Source organism: Halichoerus grypus, chromosome 4 (genome assembly GCF_964656455.1).
Source record: "Halichoerus grypus chromosome 4, mHalGry1.hap1.1, whole genome shotgun sequence".
Lineage (NCBI taxonomy): Eukaryota > Metazoa > Chordata > Mammalia > Carnivora > Phocidae > Halichoerus > Halichoerus grypus.
In genome coordinates, this window is record NC_135715.1 from 121,857,135 (window position 1) to 121,878,356 (window position 21,222).

General features: G+C 34.9%; 1 protein-coding gene and 1 long non-coding RNA gene across 5 annotated transcripts in view; both read right to left on the bottom strand.

Annotated features, from left to right (window-relative positions):
* Positions 1-21,222, bottom strand: part of ACVR1C (activin A receptor type 1C) — a 79,345-nt gene that overhangs the window by 48,501 nt on the left and 9,622 nt on the right. Inside the window, exons 2-4 of one of the 4 annotated variants that reach the window (XM_078070819.1) lie at positions 11,215-11,332; positions 10,475-10,648; positions 8,890-9,014 (exon numbers count right to left, since the gene is read on the bottom strand). The exons of 2 other annotated variants lie outside the window; for them this stretch is intronic. The gene's annotated coding sequence lies outside the window, so the exon portion shown is untranslated. The remainder of the gene's footprint in view (positions 1-8,889; positions 9,015-10,474; positions 10,649-11,214; positions 11,333-21,222) is intronic. One more of the 4 variants, XM_078070820.1, reaches the window with a different exon arrangement.
* Positions 4,166-7,761, bottom strand: LOC144381613 (uncharacterized). The gene is made up of 2 exons (XR_013447144.1): positions 7,010-7,761; positions 4,166-4,971 (listed from the first exon to the last, which is right to left on the bottom strand). It is a non-coding gene; the product is annotated as an uncharacterized LOC144381613 (long non-coding RNA).

Consider the following 21,222-nt stretch of genomic DNA (forward strand, 5'->3'; position numbering starts at 1 on the left):
TAATACACGTAATATACAAAATGTGTTAATTGCTTATGTTATTGGTAAGGCTTCCAGTCAACCATAGGTTATTAGTACAGTTTTGGCAGAGTCAAACATTAAGTAGATTTTCAACTGTGTGAGGGGTTGGTGCCCCTAACACACATGTTCAACAGTCAAACTGTACTCATTTGTTGGTATTTATGTGCTATAGTAAAACCTTATCATCTACATTGATTAGGATTCAGTAGAGCTAGATATATAAAATCCAGGTGATCTGAAAAAGGTTTTAAGTCACCTTCCTTGCATAAAAGAGAGCTCATATAGTGAGAATCCATCCACTCAGGTGCCTTCTGACAGTGAAATCTTTCTGTAGGACATTTCAACTCCAATCTGACAAAGGCCTTCAAATCTGGTTATACTAGCTTTGAATCTTGGCCATTACTTGTCCCCTCTATGCTTCTGTTTCCTTATATAAAAGATGAAAAGAAGAAGAATATACCTCCTCATACTGTTGTTGTGAAGAATAAATTAATCTACGTAAAGCTCTTAGAACAATGTCTGGTACACAGGAAGTACTATGTAAACATTAGTAACTATGACTTTTTCTACTAGAGGAGGTAAAGCTGGTTGTCTTATGCTAACAATTGAAATGCATTCATAATCCATAAAGGAATGGCTGAATGAACTAGGGTGTACAGACCATTTAAAAGGCATAACAAAGAAATTCATCCCTTTCTACTTGTGGAATGAGTTGAATGCTCTCCTTCTTTTAATAGCCCAGGTTAGAACCTAGATAGTCTAACAGCAGAGTGGTGTCTGGCCATGGTCCAAATAAAGAACTCAGGAAAAGAAGGTCTCAGTCCTACCTCTGTCACTAACTTGCTCATTGAGTTTAGAGAAGACATTTAACCTTACAGGGCCTCAGTGCCTTCTTCTGCAAATGGGAAATGAATGGGGGTCAGGGCAATGGATCCCCAAATCCTGAAACCTCATAGAGTGCCAACATTTTATGACTCTATGATTTTATAATTCATGGAAATTTACAATTACAAAATACGGAAAACTCTTTGACACTGAAGAAACTTAATCCACTGTGGTTATTCTTTACCCTCATATTTTAAGGGGCTAAAGTTGGGAAGAATAAGTCTGACCTACAGTCTCAAACCAGTTGTTACTAGACTCCTCATCAAAGTCTATGAACTTTCTATTTCCAAGAGAAGCCTAGGATGGAAATCAAGGCAACTAACTATGGAATAAGGGTCCACTGAAGGAAGACAAGCATAAAGCACTCAACAATTAAACATATGTTAGTTTCATGTGTGTTTATCATTATGTAAAATTCCCAGTGCAAGTGTGGGGGTTAGCTGTCACCATCTCCATTTTATAGATAATGAAATAGTGCTCAAAAAGATCAAGAATTAATGTAGCAGTTATTAGACTACTCAAGCAATGTTGTTTCTACCCTACCAAAGCTGATGTATTTTTCTAAATTTTTTTTAAAAGACAAGTCCATAAAACATTTTCCTACCTTTCTAGCAATTGAATAAAATATAATTCTAATACAGCAGAAAGAAGTTAATAATTGACAATTGAGATTTTGATATGTGTTATCCTAATTACCTTTTAAAACACAGTTGATATTTTTAAAAACCTACTTATTTTCTGGGAAGACAGGTGGTTAAATAAAAGTCAATTATCATGTGTTTGCATCTACATAAATAACCTTACCTTTCGGATTGTCTGAGTTTTGCATTAAGTGTGAACCTCTAAGAATCTAACCTGATATTTTTTGGAAATACTACTAGCTCCTTATAAAAATGATTACATAGTAGCTCTTACCAAGGAATAATGTGGATACTCACTGCATGTTTAACAAGCTATAAAAATGTCCTCCAGTTTTAAGTAAAATGTACCTATCAGAAGATTAATTCAGACCGAGGTGACATAGTTAAGACACAGTAAATGCCACCTTACTTTAAATGATGCACAATGGAAAACACTGACAAAACTGAGAATTTGTTGATAATAGCTTCAAACATCTGCTAAATGTTCTCATTTATTCCAGGTCAACTGGCAGTACTATAGCACTGATAGAGAACAAACAGCAAACCAAAAGGAACCCAAGATGTATAGCTAACATACAACATATTCAGTCTTGCATTTTTCATTTCCCACCAAACCACTATATGGTCACATTTGGTATATAATTAAATTATATTTATATCAACCACCCTCAACATAGAACCCTTGTGCTGCCAATTAAAACATAAGTTGCCCTTAGTGATTAGACTTATGCTTTCATATTTTGTTTTTTAAAAGACTGATGTTAATTGAGTCAATTATACTAGAATATTCCATGACAGGATAAATCTGGCTGTTAGCAGACAGTAGTCCAGCCTTATGTTTCTTTATTTTGTACTTTCCCATTATAATGTACTTGAGTCATATGGAAAGGGATAGCAAATGAAGTTGAAGAAGGAGGTAATTACCCAGAATAAGGAGGTCGATTAGAGTTTTCCCCACAAGAAAGATTGCCCTTTTCTTGTGTCTCCTCCCACCCCTTTAATTAGCCCCTTTCCCCCCTTTTTGCCAATTAGTCTGTAAAAGCCAAGACATCTGTTACTCACAAGACATCTGTTACCCACATGAAACCAAAGGATGTGCACATTCCTAATCAACCAGAAAATAAATTTTCATCCATATTTACATGTGATGGCAAGCACACCGTGGTGTCCAGAAATGTAAAAACCATCACACTACAGAAAAATAACAAAATATATTGATTTGTATTAATGTGCTAACGAGAGTTAAAAAGCCAAATATTTGCTTGGGAAATATTAGTCGTTTTGAATTAGATACTATTTTCAATAAGTCGGTTGCCTACATTTTGGGTCTATATGCTAAAATATCTCTTGACCAGCGCCTTACCCAAATTTCTGACACATACCCTCTCCTCTTCTCCAGGCATCAGTTGATTCAATTTCCCTAATTTTAGAGCAGGTTATAGAACACATTTTTTTTTAATTCAGAAAACCATCTCAAATTTGACCTGCTGAATATATAATTTTTTCATCATTTGCAGGCTTCTGAGTTAACAAAAGAACAATTCAAGCTCATCCATGTGCTGAATATGAAAAGAACACCAAGACAACTAGCACTAGTGTGTGTAAAAGAAAGCCAGACAGGGTCAAAGGAAATCAGGCAAAGACCTAGCTTCCCTTCTATTCCTTTTCAACATTTGATTTTCTTGCCATGGGGTCATTTCAGATCATTTCTCTTTCTTCATGGTAAGGAAAAATATGATAGAGAAAGAAAGCAGCATTAATAAAATATGGACAATATGAAGGTAAACTTCTTGGCCAAAGGAGTTTTCAATAGAGATGCAACTTTTAGAAATTCTATTTACCAGGCTGTATCCAAGGACATTCAGAAAGGAACCACTCTCATGGGATGATTCCATCCAGAACTGTTATCACTTCCAGCTGCAGGGCTCAAATTAGGAAGAGTCCTCACATTTTGAATGATAGGACTAGCCATTTTGAATGCCCTCGGTCCACAGGCAACACTAGATGAAACCAGACGTTTCAGCCCACCTCCACCACGAACCACCCAACACTACAATGTCTCCACATCTTAGATTCTTTGCCTGAAATATGATAAGGTCAGGAAGCAGATTTCTAAAGACCCCAGTTTTATAGCCTTTTCATGCTCTGAGCCCATGTCGCAATTCTCAATACAACTAACTACAGGGTTATCTTATGTATGATAAATAAAAAGAGAGAGCACCCCAAGGGGATAGGTTTATACCCCCAAATTCCCACACTGATATTTCAGTGGATGAACGGCTCCTACTACTTTATAATCCAACAAAATTTCTCCAGTTGATAATTGAAGATGATTGATTTTGTCGTGTATCATATGAGAATCTAATGTTTTTTCCAATATCAGCACAATATTTTTAGGAAGAGAGGGGAAGTTCACCACCTCTCTGAATTGGACCAGACACCCAGAGTCTTGCCTAATCCCTCAATCACAGATATATACACCATCACAGAAATGGTATGCAAGACCAAAAGCTATTCAAGAGTACAACAGCATAGCAATCTGATTCTATGAAATAGAAGTGAAAACATTTCCCAATAATGTTTAAATGGCTGACAAAAAGAGTAGAGTTTAAAATTGGTCAGGATTATGTTATTTATTTACTTATAGCCTCAAAATAGAGACTAGATACAGAAAGGACATGTCCTATGGCATAATCTCAAAAAGCCGTTGGTGCAATTTAAAAACTTCTTAACAGAGAAAAATGATCAGTTTAACATTTTTGCTTATCAGCATAGTTATTAACTGAAAAGTTCACTTGTCAAAGAAGGGCTTTTCCAAAACTACTATTAGTAACATTATCCCCTAAACTCGTACTGTATGGTACAAAAATAAGTCAACCATAAAGCGATATAATCTAAAAAGAGGGTATGACAATATTATTTGTGTGGATTCTCTTGAAATATCCCTGTGAAAGCATGAAAATGCAGAAGAATTCTGAGCTGGGGAGAGGACAACCTTTTCCTTGCTGCCTCTGGAAGTCACAGCAGTAGTTAGCAGCAGCCTGGCAGGGTGGCAGTGGTGTGAGGACTGCTTTTGGGAACAGTGTGACATCTCTTAGAGTGCATCCTTGGTTCCTTAGGGAGGACACTTCCTGCAGTCCTCTGGCCAGCTTTAGACTTGGTAGCCATGGACGGAAGAAAAGGACCTCATTTGGGGTCTCCCATGTCAAAGCATCATGTCAAAGAAGAACAGGTTCCTAATCACAAGACACATTTCCTCTGCCACCCCGCTCCCATGCAATTCTCCTTTAATTTGAGGAGTTATATTCTTGGGCTGCCAGCCTAAATGGCTCCTCATCAAACTGTTCTCTCAGTCTTGGGATTTTTTTTTACTGTCTTCTAGTTAAGAAAAGAGTGATTGATGTTCAATGGATTCTAAGTACATCTAGAAAAAAAAAGCAAAGTTCATAGTCATTATTTGGGACCTCATAGGTTAGTCGGTCTGGGTTGGGTTCTTCCCACTTCTTGAACCTCATTTCTTATCACACAGCCCTTCAGACATACTGGTCTCCTTTTCATTGCTCTACATAACAAGTTCTTTCCCACCTCATGTCCTCCCACCCCACCCCACCCCCGGCTGTTCCCTTTGCCTGTAGTGTGCTTCCTCTCCTAATTCTTGGGGCTCAGCTCAAATGTCACCACCTCAGGGAAATCTTCAGACTCCTCTTGAAGAATGATCTGCTCCCCATCCTTTCTGGCATATTAGCTGATTTATTGTACCGGCCCCACTAGAATGAAAAGTCCATGAAGGCAGGGACCTTTCTTGCCTCATCTATCATCACATCCCCAACACCTACAATAGGGTATGGCAGATGATAAAAAAACAAGAAACATGTATTAAATTAAAAAGTCTAAAAAACTATACAGAAGAATGCAAAATGGTCAAACACATAAAAAGACTCACAACCCTGTAACTATTCTCATTGTGGTACATTATCTTCCAGTCTTTTTTTTTAAATAGGTTTCCATAGTAGAATCCTACCTATAAACATAATTTTATGTGCTTCCTTTTTATTCTGTCAGCATTATATCATGAGCTTTTATAATATCCTGTTTATAGTCACTTGATGGCATTTATAGACCCTCCATTGGTATAACTGAATGACATCCAGCATTTTCTTGCTTTTAGGCATTTCACTTGTTTCCAATTTTTTTAGTAGAATTTGAAAATGTTTATTGAATAAATGACTAAATAGATGGGTAAATTATTAGTCAAAAGTACAATGAGAATCCTTTATAGAGTTCATGTTTCCTGGTTTACTCAGTAAAATTCCTTTCTTTTTTTTTTTAAGCTCATCTTGAGGTATATGTGCGTTTAGGTATGGCAGGCTTTTAAAAAATTTCCAATTTTTGCAATTAAATAACACTGTGTTGAATATCTCTGTGGATTGATCTTTAACCAAATTTAGTTTCCTAGGCTAGAGTCCCAGAAGTGGAATTACAACATCAGAACTTCTCGATAGACACTGTCAAATAGCTTTCCAGAAAAGTTGTACCAGTTAAGATTTCCATTGGCCCTATATGAAAGTACCCATTTCACATAGACTTGTCAGCATTAGATATTCTCACTAAAATCTTAATAAAATGATGGATGGAAGTTGCATCTTATTTTAATTTGCACTTCCCTATGATTGGGGTTGAACTTTTTTTTCCAAATATTTCCTCTGGATTTCCCCTTGGGTGAATTTTTTGTTCATGCCATTTAGCTCTTTGATAAGTCTTAAATTTCTTCTCAATTTGAAAGAACTCTTTATAAAGGTAGAAATCCTTTGCCAAATGTGTTACATATAACTTTTCCCACCTTCACATCTATTTGCTTCTTCCTAATGTACCATCTTCATAGTTTTTGAAAAAAAATAATACTTGTCCCTTGTCAAAAAGAAGTCAAGTAATACATATAATATAAAGAAGTAAAATAAAATAAATCACTCCTAATCCCATATCCCCAAAATGACTACTGTTAACATCCTCTCCAAATATCTTTCTATGAAGCTTTACTTATAGCTATCAAAAAAACTAATGTGACAGATGGAAATTGTATCAATCAATCTTTTCCTTGGCACTTTCTTCCTTTACCTTCAAGCTTAGGAAATCTCCCATCCAGTTTATGATTTTTTAAATACACCTAATCCCTAAATTTATGTGGATTTGATGGTGGGTATAGATAATAAATAAATCTAATAAATAAATCTCTTTGACAGGTGATAAGTGAATTACTCTATGGTAAATTTCTAGATGTTAAAAAATTTCTTTAAATTATTATTTAAAGAATATTGTATTAGCCACGGTTCTCCAGAGAAATGGAACCAGTAGGATGTATATGTATACATACATGTACATACACACACACACACACACACACACACACACAGCAGGAGAGAGAGAGAGAGACACTGAGAATTTATTTTAAGGAATTGGCTTACTGGGTTGTGGTGACTGACAATTCCAAAATTTCCAGGGTAGGCTGCAGCAGGGAAGAGTTGATATTTCAGTTCAAGTCTGAAGACAGTTTGGAGGCAGAATTCCCTCTTCTTCTGGGGACCTCAGTTTGTTTTCTCTTATGGCCTTCAACTGATTTGTTGAGGCCCACCCAACTATAGAGGGTAATCTGCTTCACTGAAAGTCTACAGCCTTAAATATGAATCTCATCTAAAAAATACCTTCACAACAACATCCAGACTGGTGTTTGACAAAATATGCAGGTACTATGGCCTAACCAAGTTGACATATAAAATTTACCTTCCCAAATATATGTCAAATATCATGGTAAGAGCTAAGAAAAGAAAAAAAGACCATTCCCTAAAGGAATTGGAGAGTTAAAGCACATTATGATAGTGTGGTAAGACAGTTAGGGATGTGTGCACAATGTGTTGGGGCACAGAGGCTGAGTGCTGCTTAATCCAACCTGGGGGAGAGGGGAGAGGAGCAGGCAGGTAATTTTCTTTGAGGTGAGTCCTGAGGAGCACGGTTGTTCTTCACCATACCCAGTCCACTCCCCTCCTCCATAGTCTCACCTTACCCTCTCAGCAGTCATCAAATATCCTCCAGCCAGCCTCCATCAGCCTGGGGAAACTGACGCAGTCCTCAAACAACAGTGGGAAATGTCTCCTGTTGTGGGGCTGATATGTACAGGCTTTAACCTGCCCCCACTTTGCTAATGTGTTCTTGTCACACCCACCCCCCATGTGGAACTCCATCCCCAGTCCCAAAAGTCATCTCAGCATTCCAGACACAGCCTCACAGGGCCCCTGGAGTCAGCCGCTGGTTGGAAAAGCTCAGCCTTCCCTGGAGTTGCAGGATGGGGCTCAGAGCCCTCCCCAGGACAAAGTCCTGGAACTTCTGCCTCCTCTTTGTCTGACCTGCTTGCCAACCCTTGCTGAGGTTACTGGGACCCTCAGGCTTTCAGCCAAGCACTGGCATGAGTGCATTCCAGACCTGTCAGCTCCTGGCCATATACCTATTGATATTCACATAAAATCATACTTGATAGTGGTTACCAGATTTGGGGATTTCACCAACCAGTTAAATTTCAAAAATAATTTTGGGAATCAACCAGGTGGCACTAAATTTTTGCTTTCCCCAAGGAAGAACACTGGGGACCAGGGGAAGCACCCTCTATTACCATCATTTCAAAAAAGAAAAGTTATTATGATACCAACCAAGTATGGAAGAACATAAAGGAATTATAGACTGACTTTGCCAAGATCAAGGATATCTTTTTAAAATTTCAAATGTTAAAAAATATAATTACTTCTTATAATGTTAAATTTATTTTATCTTTTTCTGAAACAAATTGTTAATCTGGAGGTTGACTATGTATTAGAAAGTGGAGCTTGAGTGCCCAACCTATTCCTGTACTTTGTTTTGTTCACAATCAATGGCCACAACCCATATAAGAATGTTCCCTAAAATGGAAAAGGCAATATTCCATAGTGCTATTTTTACTCAGTATGGATATTCCGGAAAACTGAAAAATCTGAATAATAATAGCCACCCTCCCCAAGCTACAAGGAAAGCTAATAGTCCCAGATCAGTAGTCCTGGCTAACAAGGGACTTCCTTGTCTAGTGAACAGGCTACTGGGCCTTTTGGTCTCAACTCAATGAGCTCACTGTAGTCAATGCTTCCATCAGTACTGGGGCACAGAGCTTAGCACTATATTTGATCAATATGCACATTAGGGTCTATTTTACAAGACTTGGAGGATGAAATACTGTTTTTGGATCATGACAGACCTGTAATTCAATATATTGCTTGTCATAGCTATGATATACTTGATCATAAACTCTTGATTAGGAGCATACCATTTTTAGTACTGTTCTCATGGGAAATTATGACCAATTATAACCAACTTCCATAAGGTACAATTTTCAGCAACATCTTGTAGTGATATGCAGAAATTGCTGTTGTGTTGCACGAAGAAATGAACCTGGGTAAAGAGGAGAACAGTGCAGTTATTCTAATCCAGTCTGGTGCATTTAGGGTCCAAGTTAGAAGACCTGAGGTTCTAATCCTGGTTCTATTAATGTGGCCTTTGAGTCTTCCGTGTCCTCAACAGATCTGTCTGAGAGAGAATTCAATTTGATGATCTCTAATTGTTCTAAAGTTGTATGACCCAAAGAGATGAATGCATCCATGGCTACCATGTGGTATCAGAAAGAGCAATACAAGTGTTTGATACCCAGAGAACAAAGAAGTTGTTGTCCTAGAATCAGAGTTCACAAAGAAAATTGTTCAGGAAAATACTGTATCATTCTGATAAGGACTGACGTGAATAATCTTGAGTTCATACTTTGGAGGTCCATTAATTCATAGAAATCTAGTTTTGTGTTTCCAATCTCCATGAGGTAGAAAAGATAGGAAACAAATGGGAGAGGATCACAAAGAAGTTGGTGATGTAAGGAAAAGAGCACATGACATGGTCAATCTATTTGGCAGAGATGAAATAAAACACAAAAAGTTAATGATAAAAACATAAGTTTTTAAAGCTAAGGAAGCTCTGGCTTGTTTAAGGGAGGCAATTAAGTAATCAGTAAAGAAACAAGTAATCAATTGTTAATAGTCAAACTACAGGGCTAAAAGAATATGCAGATAGAAAAAGAGAAAAACTATCTAAAGTTTAGAATGAAAGTAGCAAAGAAAATTGAAAAGTTAAAGTCCTTGAGTTCTCAGGGGTTCACTTGTCAGAAATTTTTATCATGATCCACAGTTACTCATTTATATGATCAGATATGGTAAGGAATAGATAATTCTCAATCTAGAAATAAAAGGAAACTATCCAAAGTAAGATGATCTAACTAAAAATAGATTGGTAAGTGAAGAGTTGAAAGGGGAAGAAGAGGGCAAGTGATTTAGAAAGAAAATTTTTTCTTAAAGGCTGATCCTCTCTGACATTGACCCCAAAACTCAAAGGATTGGCTTAGATAGTATGAACAACTCATATTATGCAAGCATAAGACGGGCAGCATTGCCTGCCCCTCTATTCATAGAAGGTAACTGGGAGTAAGAGCTGAGGAATGGGAAAGGAAATTTTTAAATACGTACTTTAAAAATATATACATAAATCTCAGACTTCTCGGGATTATCATAGCTGCTTATAGAAGGTGGGTCACATGGCTTTCTCGGGAATTACATTTTCCTTTGTTTATCAAAGCATTATTAAACAAAATAACTGTTTTTATTGCAGCTACACAAATATACTTCAAGACATAAAAGTGAAGCAATATAAAAAGAAATTAGAAGATCTCAGAAAGTCTCAAAGAATTCATATTAGAACAAAAGGGAAGGCTAAGGCAGATTGTCTTTTCTCAATTTTGCTGCTTCTCTTATGTTAAGCAAGTATAAAACAATACAACAACACAAAACTACAGCAAAGAAACAAAGAAAAACCTTATCTTTGTAGTTCTGTTCATTTGAGTTTGCTATTATCAGACTTCAGCAAGGTGTAGTGCAGGGCTCCTGAGTATCGGAAGACTCTCCACCCTGTAGTTGAAATCCGGAGTCACTGCTAGTCCAGCCTCATGGACTGTGAAGTTATGACACCTCTCTAAATATGACTATGCCCTGGTGAAATATGGATAATAATTCCCTATCTTAGAGGGTTTTTATGTGATTAAGAGATATTTTAGATAAAACATTTCATGCACAGCAGATGTTTAAAAACAAAAACTAAAAATTAAGCTCCTGCTATTACAAATTATAAGCTATATTCAGAGCTCAACATTCAAGGCCAAAACCACACTCCTTAAAAATAACTCTCAGTGTTTTGACAACCATTTCTGGCTTTAACTTTCTCTTTGGTAGTTAACACTGCCACTTCAAGGTGATAAAATTGGCAGCTCCAAAACAAAATAGAAATTTTTTGTTAAAAAAAAGTCTTTGGCATCTGAGCATGATCAAAGAGTAGAAGTATCTAGAGTGTTAATTCTCATATTGGTTACTACATTAATTTTTTTCCCTTCTCAACCAATTATTTCTTGGGTCTGACAAATAAATTTGGGAAGGACAGATATGTCAATGGAAAAATGAACAAAGTAAATGACAATACATTATTTCCATTTGCCAAATAAGAAATGATTTTGTAAATTACAACACCCAGAATTAGCAAGGGGTTATCAGTGAAATTTCACCTTTATTCATAGTTGGTAGAGCATCAATTGGTACAAACTTCTGGGAGTACAATCTGAAATGTTTGTCTCAGGAATCCTAAAAATGTTTATACTCTTCATGGCTGTATTTCCACTTCCTCTTTATAAAATAATCAGGAAAACAAAATTTTATTTTAAATTTCTATTGCAGTTACTATTCACAAAAGTAAAAATTGGAAATAATCAAAATCTCCCTAAATCAAAATGTGTAAGTAAATGTTGACACAACATATGAGGCATAATATCCTGTTTTTAATAATATTTAAACAGAATGGAAATTGCTCACTGTAAATACTAAATGAAAAGTGGAATCATATAGGATATGATTTCAATTTACATATATATGCACAGAAATAAGGACTAGAAGAAAATACATCTAAATATTAATAGTGGTTTCCTCTAAGCTAAAAACTAAAGATGATTTTTACATTTTTCAACTCTTTTCTCTAATTTCCTATAATGAACACATATTAATACTATGACACTAAAATCATCATATTTTGTTAAAATCATGCCTTACTCTATAGAAGTATTTCATTCACAGGGATTTGTTTTGGAAATCATAGGGATATCTTCAGTTAGCAATTCTACATAGGCCTTTAAAATAACACTGATGCTGGAGTCTGGTGAACACCAACATGCCCACTGCCATTGTTACTCCACAGTTTACAGTAACTCTATTTTCCAGACCAAAAATTAGAATTTGTGGTCTGAAAATAGGCTAGCATATTTGAAACCAGGGTTGTCCCTGAAAATTCAGGTACATGAGTATTACAGGATGACTCCCACTCAACACTGGAAACTTACCTGATCCTGAAATGTAAACCAACAGACTCGCTAGCCTGATGATCTTTCCATAATTTTACCCCTCATCTTTAAATCTGTCTTGGAAGAGGGTCAAAACACCCATAGTGACTTTCCCTAACTGTATAGAAGACAATCAAGAAAATGCTGACTGCCCACTGTGTGCATGACACTCTACTGAATGAGGGGTACCTCTAATCTAACTCAGCAAAATGAGCTTTGTTAATGCATTAATGAGCCCGTGTATAGACTGCTGGTGCAAGCAAAATTTTCCATAAGCAAGTTTAATGCTATAGGAAACCAACAAAAAGAGCCCAAGCAGCCCATAAGTGCTCCCTTGTAGGTGATAAATGACCTTTCAAGTCGAACCAAAAGCTTTTACCTAAAAGAGCAGGTGAGTAATGCTGCATTTACAATGGGCTTTATCTATGTATGGATGATGTCCCTTAGTTGCAATTTCCTTTGCCCAGAGAAGAAATGACTACTACTCTAGGCTAATGAATTAAACACAGTCTAATTTATCCTAATTTGATTTCATTTCTTTCTACTTTATGCCATTTTACAGACTGAGGATGATACACACACACACACACACACACACACACAAACACTTTAACAGAAATCCCTTATTTATATAGCAAAAGCAAATTATTTGTAATTTCAAAATATTTTATGTTTATATAACCAACCCTATCAGTGCATATGGTAAAAAAATATATATATATAATATAGTAAGAATTAAAATAGAAAGCATCTATCCCACTTCTCCCCACTTCTCCCCAGTCTCACTTCACAAAGGCACTTTTAACTATTTTTGTTGTTGTTCTCTAGGACATTATCATAGGACATTAACTCTAAAAATACACTGCTGTTCTTAAATAACCAATTGGAAACATTATCGGCTAACTTCTTGATTTATACAAGATTTCTTAGTTCTCATACATGCTCTCCAATCTGGGAGGGGAGGATCTGGTTTATTAAGATTGAATTTACATATAGTAACATTCATCCTTTTTAGTGTACAGTTTTATGGATTTGACAACTGCAGTTCAATCACCCCTCCTCCCAGATCTTCTCAGACTCTCTTTTAGACAACTTCTGCCCCTCCAGCCCCTGGCAAGCAGTGATACTTTGTGTTCCTGATGTTTGCCTTCTCCAGAATGTCAAATGAATGCAGCCTTTTGATTCTGGCTTCTTTCATTTACTTCTTAAGGCCTTCATTCATGTTGTTGCATATATCGGTATTCACCGAATGGACGTAAAACAGTTTGTTTATCCATTCACAAGTTAAAAGCCATGTGGGTTTTCTCCCCCAATTTTTGATGATTAGGAATAAGCTTGTAATAAACTTTAATATACAGATCTTTGTGGGAAATAACTTTCATTTCTCTTTGCTAAATATCTAGAAGTGAAATTACTATATTTTATATAGAATGTATGTTGAACTTTATATAAAATTGCCACAGTGTTTTTTTCTAAAGTGGCTATCCCACTTTATATTCACCAGTAATGGATGAGAGTTCTAGTTATTTAGGATTCCTACCAACACTTGGTATTGTCATCTTTGTTTTCTTGAGCTTTTTTTGGTTGCTGTTTGTTTGTTTTAGCCATTCAAATAGATATGCGGTGGCATGTCGCTGTGGTTTAATAAGGATTTCCTCAATGACTAATGATACTGGGCAGCTCTGGTGTTTCCACTTATATATGTTCTTTATATCTGTTCAACTGTTTTGCCCACTCTTACTGGGTTGTTTTCTTATTGAGTTTTGAGAATTCTTTATATATTCTGATTCAAGTGTTTTATTAAATATGTGTCATGCAAATACTATCTCCCAGGCTGTGTGGCTTGTCTTTTCATTCACTTAACAGCATCTTTCAAAAAAATATGTTTTGAATTTTGATGAAATCCAATTTATCAATATTTTCTTCTATGGATTGTGCTTTTGGTGATCACATTTAAGAAATATTGCCTAACCCAAGACCAAAAGATTTTCTTCTACATTTTCTTTTAGAAGTTTTTATACTTTTACTATGGAAAGAGCCAAGATGTCCATCAATAGATGAATGGATAAAGAAGATGTGGTATATAGATACAATGAAATATTATGCAGCCATCAAAAAAATGAAATCTTGCCATTTGCAATGACATGGATGGAACTAGAGGGTATTATGCTAAGCGAAATAAGTCAATCAGAGAAAGACAAGTATAATATGATCTCACTGATATGAGGAATTTGAGAAACAAGACAGAGGATCATAGGGGAAGGGAGGAAAAAATGAAACAAGATGAAGCCAGAGAGGAAGACAAACCATAAGAGACTCTTAATTTCAGGAAACAAACTGAGGGTTGCTGGAGTGGTGGGGGGTGGGAGGGATGGGCTGGGTGATGCACACTGGGGACGGTATGTGCTATGGTGAGCGCTGTGGATTGTGTAAGACTGTTGAATCACAGACCTGTACCTCTGAAACAAATAATACATTATATGTTAAAAAAAAAAAAAAGAAGAAGAAGAATGTAGCAGGAGGGGAAAAATGAAGGGGGGGAATCGGAGGGGGAGATGAACCATGAGAGACTATGGACTCTGAGAAACAAACTGAGGGTTTTAGAGGGGAGGGGAATGGAGGGATGGGTTAGCCAGGTGATGGGTATTAAGGAGGGCACATATTGCATGGAGCACTGGTTGTTCTACACAAACAATGAATCATGAAACACTACATCAAAAACTAATGATGTAATGTATGGTGACTAACATAACATAATAAAATAAAATTTTAAAAAAAGTTTTTATAGTTTTAGATTTTATTTTCAGGTCCATGATCTATTTTAATACTTGCACACATGCAAGGCATGTTTTGAGGTACTTTTCTTTCTTTCTTTTTTTGAGTATGAATGTCTAATTATTCCATCATCGTTTGTTGAAAAGACTATCATTTCACCATAGCATTTACCTTAGTAAAAAAAAAAAAAAATCAATTGGCTATATATGTATGGGTCTATTTGTGGTCTCTCTATTCTATCCCATTAATCAATGTGCCTCTCCTTTTGCCAATAACACAGTCTTAATTACTGTAGATTTATGAGTCTTCAAGTAAGTTACTGTAAATATGACAACTTTGATCTTCTTTTTCAAAATTGATTTGGTTATTCTAGTTCCTTTACCTTCCCACATAAATTTTAAAACAACTTGGTGAATTCTGCAAAAATCCCTGCAGGAATTTTAATTAGAACACTGATTGGGATTACACTGAGTCTATAAACCAAATTGGGAGATAATTGCCATATTAACAACATTGTGACTTTGATTCTGTGAATGTAGTATATTGTTCCATCTATTCAGGTCTTATCTAAACTCTTTCAAATGTGTTTTAGAGCTTTTAAGAGACTTTCCATATATCCTGTTAGATTTTCACCTAAGTATTTCATGGGTTTTTAGATGCTATTATAAAGGGCTCCCTTTTTTTCCAATTTCTAATTTTTCATTGCTAGTATATATAAAAATACAATTGAATATGTGTATTAATGTGTATCTTGCAACCTTGAATTTGAACTAGAATTTATCAATTCTAATTCCTTTTTTGGAGATTCTTTGGCATTTTCTCTATATAAAGCCAAATAATCTGTGAATAGAGAAAATTTTGCTTATTCCTATCCAATCCATATGCCTTTTATACATTTCTCTTATCTTCATGCATTGGCTAGGACTTTCAGTGCAGCACTGATAACAATTGGTAAGAATAGACATCTTTGCCTTGTTTTCACCTGTAGTGAGAAACATCCAGTCTTTCATAGGTTAGTGTATGTTAGCTGTAAGTTTTCTGAAGAAGCTCTTTATCATGTTAAGGAAGTTCACTTCCATTCTTAGTTTTGGTGAATTTTTATAGATGTTGAGTACTGACACCTGGTTTTCATGCATCTATTGATACTATCATACGTTTTTTTCTTCTTTAGTCTTCTGACTGGTAAATTGGAATATTAGATTTTTGAATGTTGAACCAGCCTTGCACTCCCCAAAATAAACTCCACTTGATCATGATGTATTATCCTGTAATATCCTGTTTATAATATTTGATTTGATAATATTTTATTGGGGATTTTTGCATCTCTACAAGAGATATTAGTATGTAGTTTTCTTTCACTAAGATGTCTTTTCCTAGTTTTGGTCTCAGTGTAATGCTGATCTTATAAAATGAGATGATAAGTATCCCCTCCAGTTCCGTATTCTGAGTTTGTGTAGACTAAATGTTATTTCTTCCTAATATTTTTAAGTAAGCTCTACGCCCAATGTGGGACTTGAACTTATGACCCTGAGATTAAGAGTCATATGCTCTACTAGTTGTAACAGCCAGGTGCCCCTCTTCCTAAATTTTTTTGACAGAATTCACCAGTAAAGCCATCTGAGATTAGAGTCTTCTTTAATAGAAATTATCCAGTTTATCTATTACTACTTGAGGGGCCTTTGGTAGTTTGTACTTCTCAAGGAATTTGTTCATTTCTTAAGTTTCCTAACTGTGAGCATAAAGATGTTTTGAAATGTTTCCTAGTTTTTAATTTTTATATATGTAGGATGTGTAATGACATCCCCTCTTTCACTTTTGACATTGGTAATTTGGGTTGTTCCTCTTTTCCTTAGTAAATCTAGCTAGAAGTGAGTTAATTTTACTGATCTTAAAAAAATATTTTGCTATTCTTGGTATTCTTTAATGTGTTCCTGTTTTCAACTTCATTGATTTCTCTTCTTACCTTTATTATTTTATTCTTTCTATTTGCTTTGACTTCATTTGCTATTCCTTTAAATTTCATTCTAATAACTGCTTTAGATGTATTCCACAATTTTTGTTATGTTGTAGTTCCATTTTCTTTTAATTAAAAATAATATATATATTTTTACTTCTACTTTAATCCATGAGTATTTAGACATTTGTTGCTTAATTCTGAAATATTTGGTAATTTTCCAGATAAGCTCCTGTTGATTTCTAGTTTATTTCCACTATGTTCAGAGAAAATACTCCGTGTACTTTAAACTTTTTAAAATGTATTAGGTTTGTTCTATGACCCACATTATGGTTTATCTTGATTAACATTCTATATGTTCTTTAAAATAATGTATATTCTGTTGTAGTTAGCTGGAATGTTACGTAAATGTCAATTAAGTCAAGTGGGTTTAAAGTGTTTCTCAAATCTTATATATCCTTACTAATTTTTGGCCCACTTATTCTATCAGTTATGAGAGAGTAGTGTTGAAGTCAAAATATAATTATATACTTGTCTGTTTCCCCTTCAAGTTCTATCAATTGCTGTTTCATGCATTTGAAGCTCTAAGATTAAGTACATATGCATTTAAGATTATCACATCTTCTTGGTGAAGTGAGCCCTTTATCATAATGGAATATCCCCTGCAATATTCTACTTTCTGAAGTCTACTTTGTTATTAATCTAGTCACTCCAGCTTCTTATGATCAGTGTTTCCATGGTATAACTTTTTCTCGTACCTTTACTTTTATTCTATTTGTGTCTTTATAGTTAAAGTGCATCTCTTATATTGAAAGCGAGTTTCTTATAGCCAGTGTATTGTCAGAGCTATACTCTCAGTTTTTTAACTGGTGTATTTAAAGAACTCACATTTAATGTAATTATTGATATGGTTGAATTAAAATCTACCATTTTACTGGTTCCTTTCTATTTGTTCCACCTGTGTTTGGTGCACCTTTGCCATTTCATCATGTTTTTGGATTAAAAATTTTTATTTCATTTCATGTACTTTATTATATTCTTATTTGTGCATTTATAATTTAATATTTTAAGGGTTGTACTTGGTTGTACAATATGCATCTTTAATCATAGCGTAACTTCAAATCATACTATGATCCTTCACATATAATATAAAAAACTAAACAATTGTATATTCTCAATTCCTCCTTCCCATTCTTTGTGCTAAGGCTGTCATACATTTTATCTATACCTATGCTATACACTCAAAAAGCACTATTACTATTTTTGCTTTAGAAAGTCAATGATATTTCATAGTGATTAAAGTTAAGGAAAATATATTTTATATTTATCTTCATTTTAGCCATTTCCAGAGATATGTATTTCTCTGTGTGCATTCAAGTCTATGATACTGCACACTTTCTGTCTGAAAACGTTCCTTTAACATTTTTTGCTGTATAGGTCAAGAAGTAATGAATTCTCAGTTTTTATTTATTGAAAATGTCTTCATTTCACCTTTATTTTAAAAGATAACTTCAGGGGTGCTTGGGTGGCTCAATCAGTTAAGTGTCTGCCTTCAGCTCAGGTCATAATGTCAGGGTCCTGGGATGGAGTCCCACATCAGGCTCCCTGCACAGCAGGGAGTCTGCTTCTGCCTCTCCTTTTGCCCCTCCCCCCACTTGTGCACTCTCTCTCTCTAATAAATAAATAAATACAATATTTTTTAAAAAGTAAAAGATAATTTCATGTGGTATGGAACACTGGATTGCTTTATCCTTGTGCACTTTAAAGTTGTCACTTTATTGTTTTTTTGTTTGCACAGTTTCTGTTGAGAAGTCTGCTGTAATTCTTAACTTTATTCCTCTGTAATAGGTCTATTTTATTTGGGCTGTCTTCAAGATTTACTATTTTATCTGAATTTTATCAATTCATATATGATGTGTCTAACAGTGTGGGGTTTGGGAAAAGAGGTATTTATCCTGCTTGGGCTTCTCTGAGCCTCTACGATTGGTAGTTTGATGTCTTTCATTGTATTTGGAAAATTATTAACCAATATATCTCTTCAAATAGTTCTTCTATCCCATTCTGTCCCTTTTCCATCTAGGATTCCATTTACACATACGTTATACCACTTCATATTGTCTCACACCTTTTGGATGCTCTGTTTTGGGCCTTTTCACTCTTTCCTTTTTATTTCCTGACACCTCCCATTTTAGAGCAATGACTTTGTAATACTGTAATTACACAATTATAAGGTCATTTCTATTGGTCTATCTTCAAGTTCATGATTCTTTCTTTGGCTGTGCTGAGTCTACTGATGAGCATATCAAGAGTATTCTTCATCTCATGCTTTCATATCTAGCATTTCCATTTGACATTTTCTTACATTCTCTTTCTGCTAAAATGCCACATATTTCATGTGTATTTTCCACCTTTTCTACTACAGTTTTTAATCATGATTATTTTAAATTCCTATATGATAGTTCCAACATCTGCATCATAAATAAATCATGAGTGCCCTGTCTCTTGCAAGTCATTTCCTTATTTGTGTGTCTCATCATGTTTGGTTGATGTCAATATAATTACACAGCTGTTAAATGTAATCATACAATTATAAGGTCTTTACACTGGAGGTGTAAAGGAGGTGTCATGGGATAAAAAGGGAAGTGAAGTTGGCAAAATGAAGTGTTAAGTGTAAAGAGCGATGTATGAAATAGTACTATACTGACTCAAAATGAACATTAATTTAAGAAAAAATACATGTAAGCTTAGAACAACTACTAAAAAATAATTAAAAGAGAGTGTTAAGAAATCAATAAAGGAAATGAAATGGAATACTCAAAAAAAGTGACTAGCCCAAAAAAAGGTAAAAAAAGGAGAAACAGAAACAATAAAAAGAGAGACAAATAGAAACATGGTAGGCATGAATCCATACCAATAATTACACTAAATGTTAATGACCTTACCACTGGAATTAAAGGCAGATATTATAATATAGTTAAAGGATAAAAATCAAGAACCAACTATATGCTATGTACAAAAATTGCACATCCAAGATAAAGACACAGATGGGGTGTAAGTAAAAGTATGGGAAAAACAAACATGCAAATATGAATTATAAAAAAGTTGGCATACTTATATAATTGCACAAAGTAGACATGAAGACAAAAGTATTACTGAGATGAAGTGGGATATTTCATAATAATTGGTCATTGCATCAAGAAGACATGACAACTGTAAATGTGTGTGTACCTAATAAGAGAGTTTCAAAATATATGAAATAAAAACTGACCAAACTAAAGGGAGAGAAAGATAAATCCACAAGTACAGTTGGAGATTTTTAACAACCCTCTCAGTAAAAATATAGATGATGTGAACAATACTATCACAAACTTTACCTAGTTGGCGTTTACAAAGCAATACACTCAAAGTTAAAACTAATCTATGCTGGATAAAATATGCACTAAGGAATGACTGGGTAGAAACAGGAGGAAACTTACTGTGGTGATGCTTATTATTAACATCTTGAAAAGATTAAGGGAATGAATTTCTCAAAACACCATGAATGCACACATAAGATTTGTGAATGTTGTTATATGCAATTGTTTCATGGAAAGAGAAAAATGTTAGCAAATATTGTACTTGTATGATATGCATACTGAAGTATTTAGAGGGTAGTGTACTGATATTTGTAACTTATTTAGAAATACATAAAAATAATATGTATTTGATGAATAGAGGAATAGATAAATGGATATACATGTGATAAAACAAGCATAATGGTATGATCTAATTGGTGGATATATGGATGGATGTTAACTAAATTTCTTTCAATTCCAGTTGATAAAAAGTTTATTTTTTTATTATTATTATTAGTTTCAGGGATATAATTTAGTGATTCATCAGTTGCATATAACACCTAGTGCTCACTACATCAAGTACCCTCCTTAGCTCATCACCCAATTACCCCATCCCACCAACGCCCTCCCCTCCACCAACCCTGTTTGTTTCCTATAGTTAAGAGTCTCATGGTTTGCCTCCCTCTCTGTTTTCATCTTATTTTATTTTTCCTTCCCTTCCCCTATGTTCATCTGTTTTATTTCTTAAATTCCACATATGAGTGAAATCATATGGTATTTGTCTTTCTCTGACTGATGTAGTTTGCTTAGCATAATACCTTCTAGTCCCACCCACATCATCGCAAATGGCAATATTTCATAGTTTTTGATGACTGAGTAATATTCCATTGTTAATATATACCACACCTTCTTTATCCATTCATCTGTTGATGGACATCTGGGCTCTTTCCATTGTTTGGCTATTGTGGACATTGCTGCTATAAACATTGGGGTGCAGGTGCCCTTTCAATTCATTATGTTTGTATCCTTTGGATAAATACCTACTAGTGCAATTGCTGGGTCATAGGGTAGTTCTATTTTCACCCTTTTGAGGAAACTCCATACTGCTTTCCAGAGTGG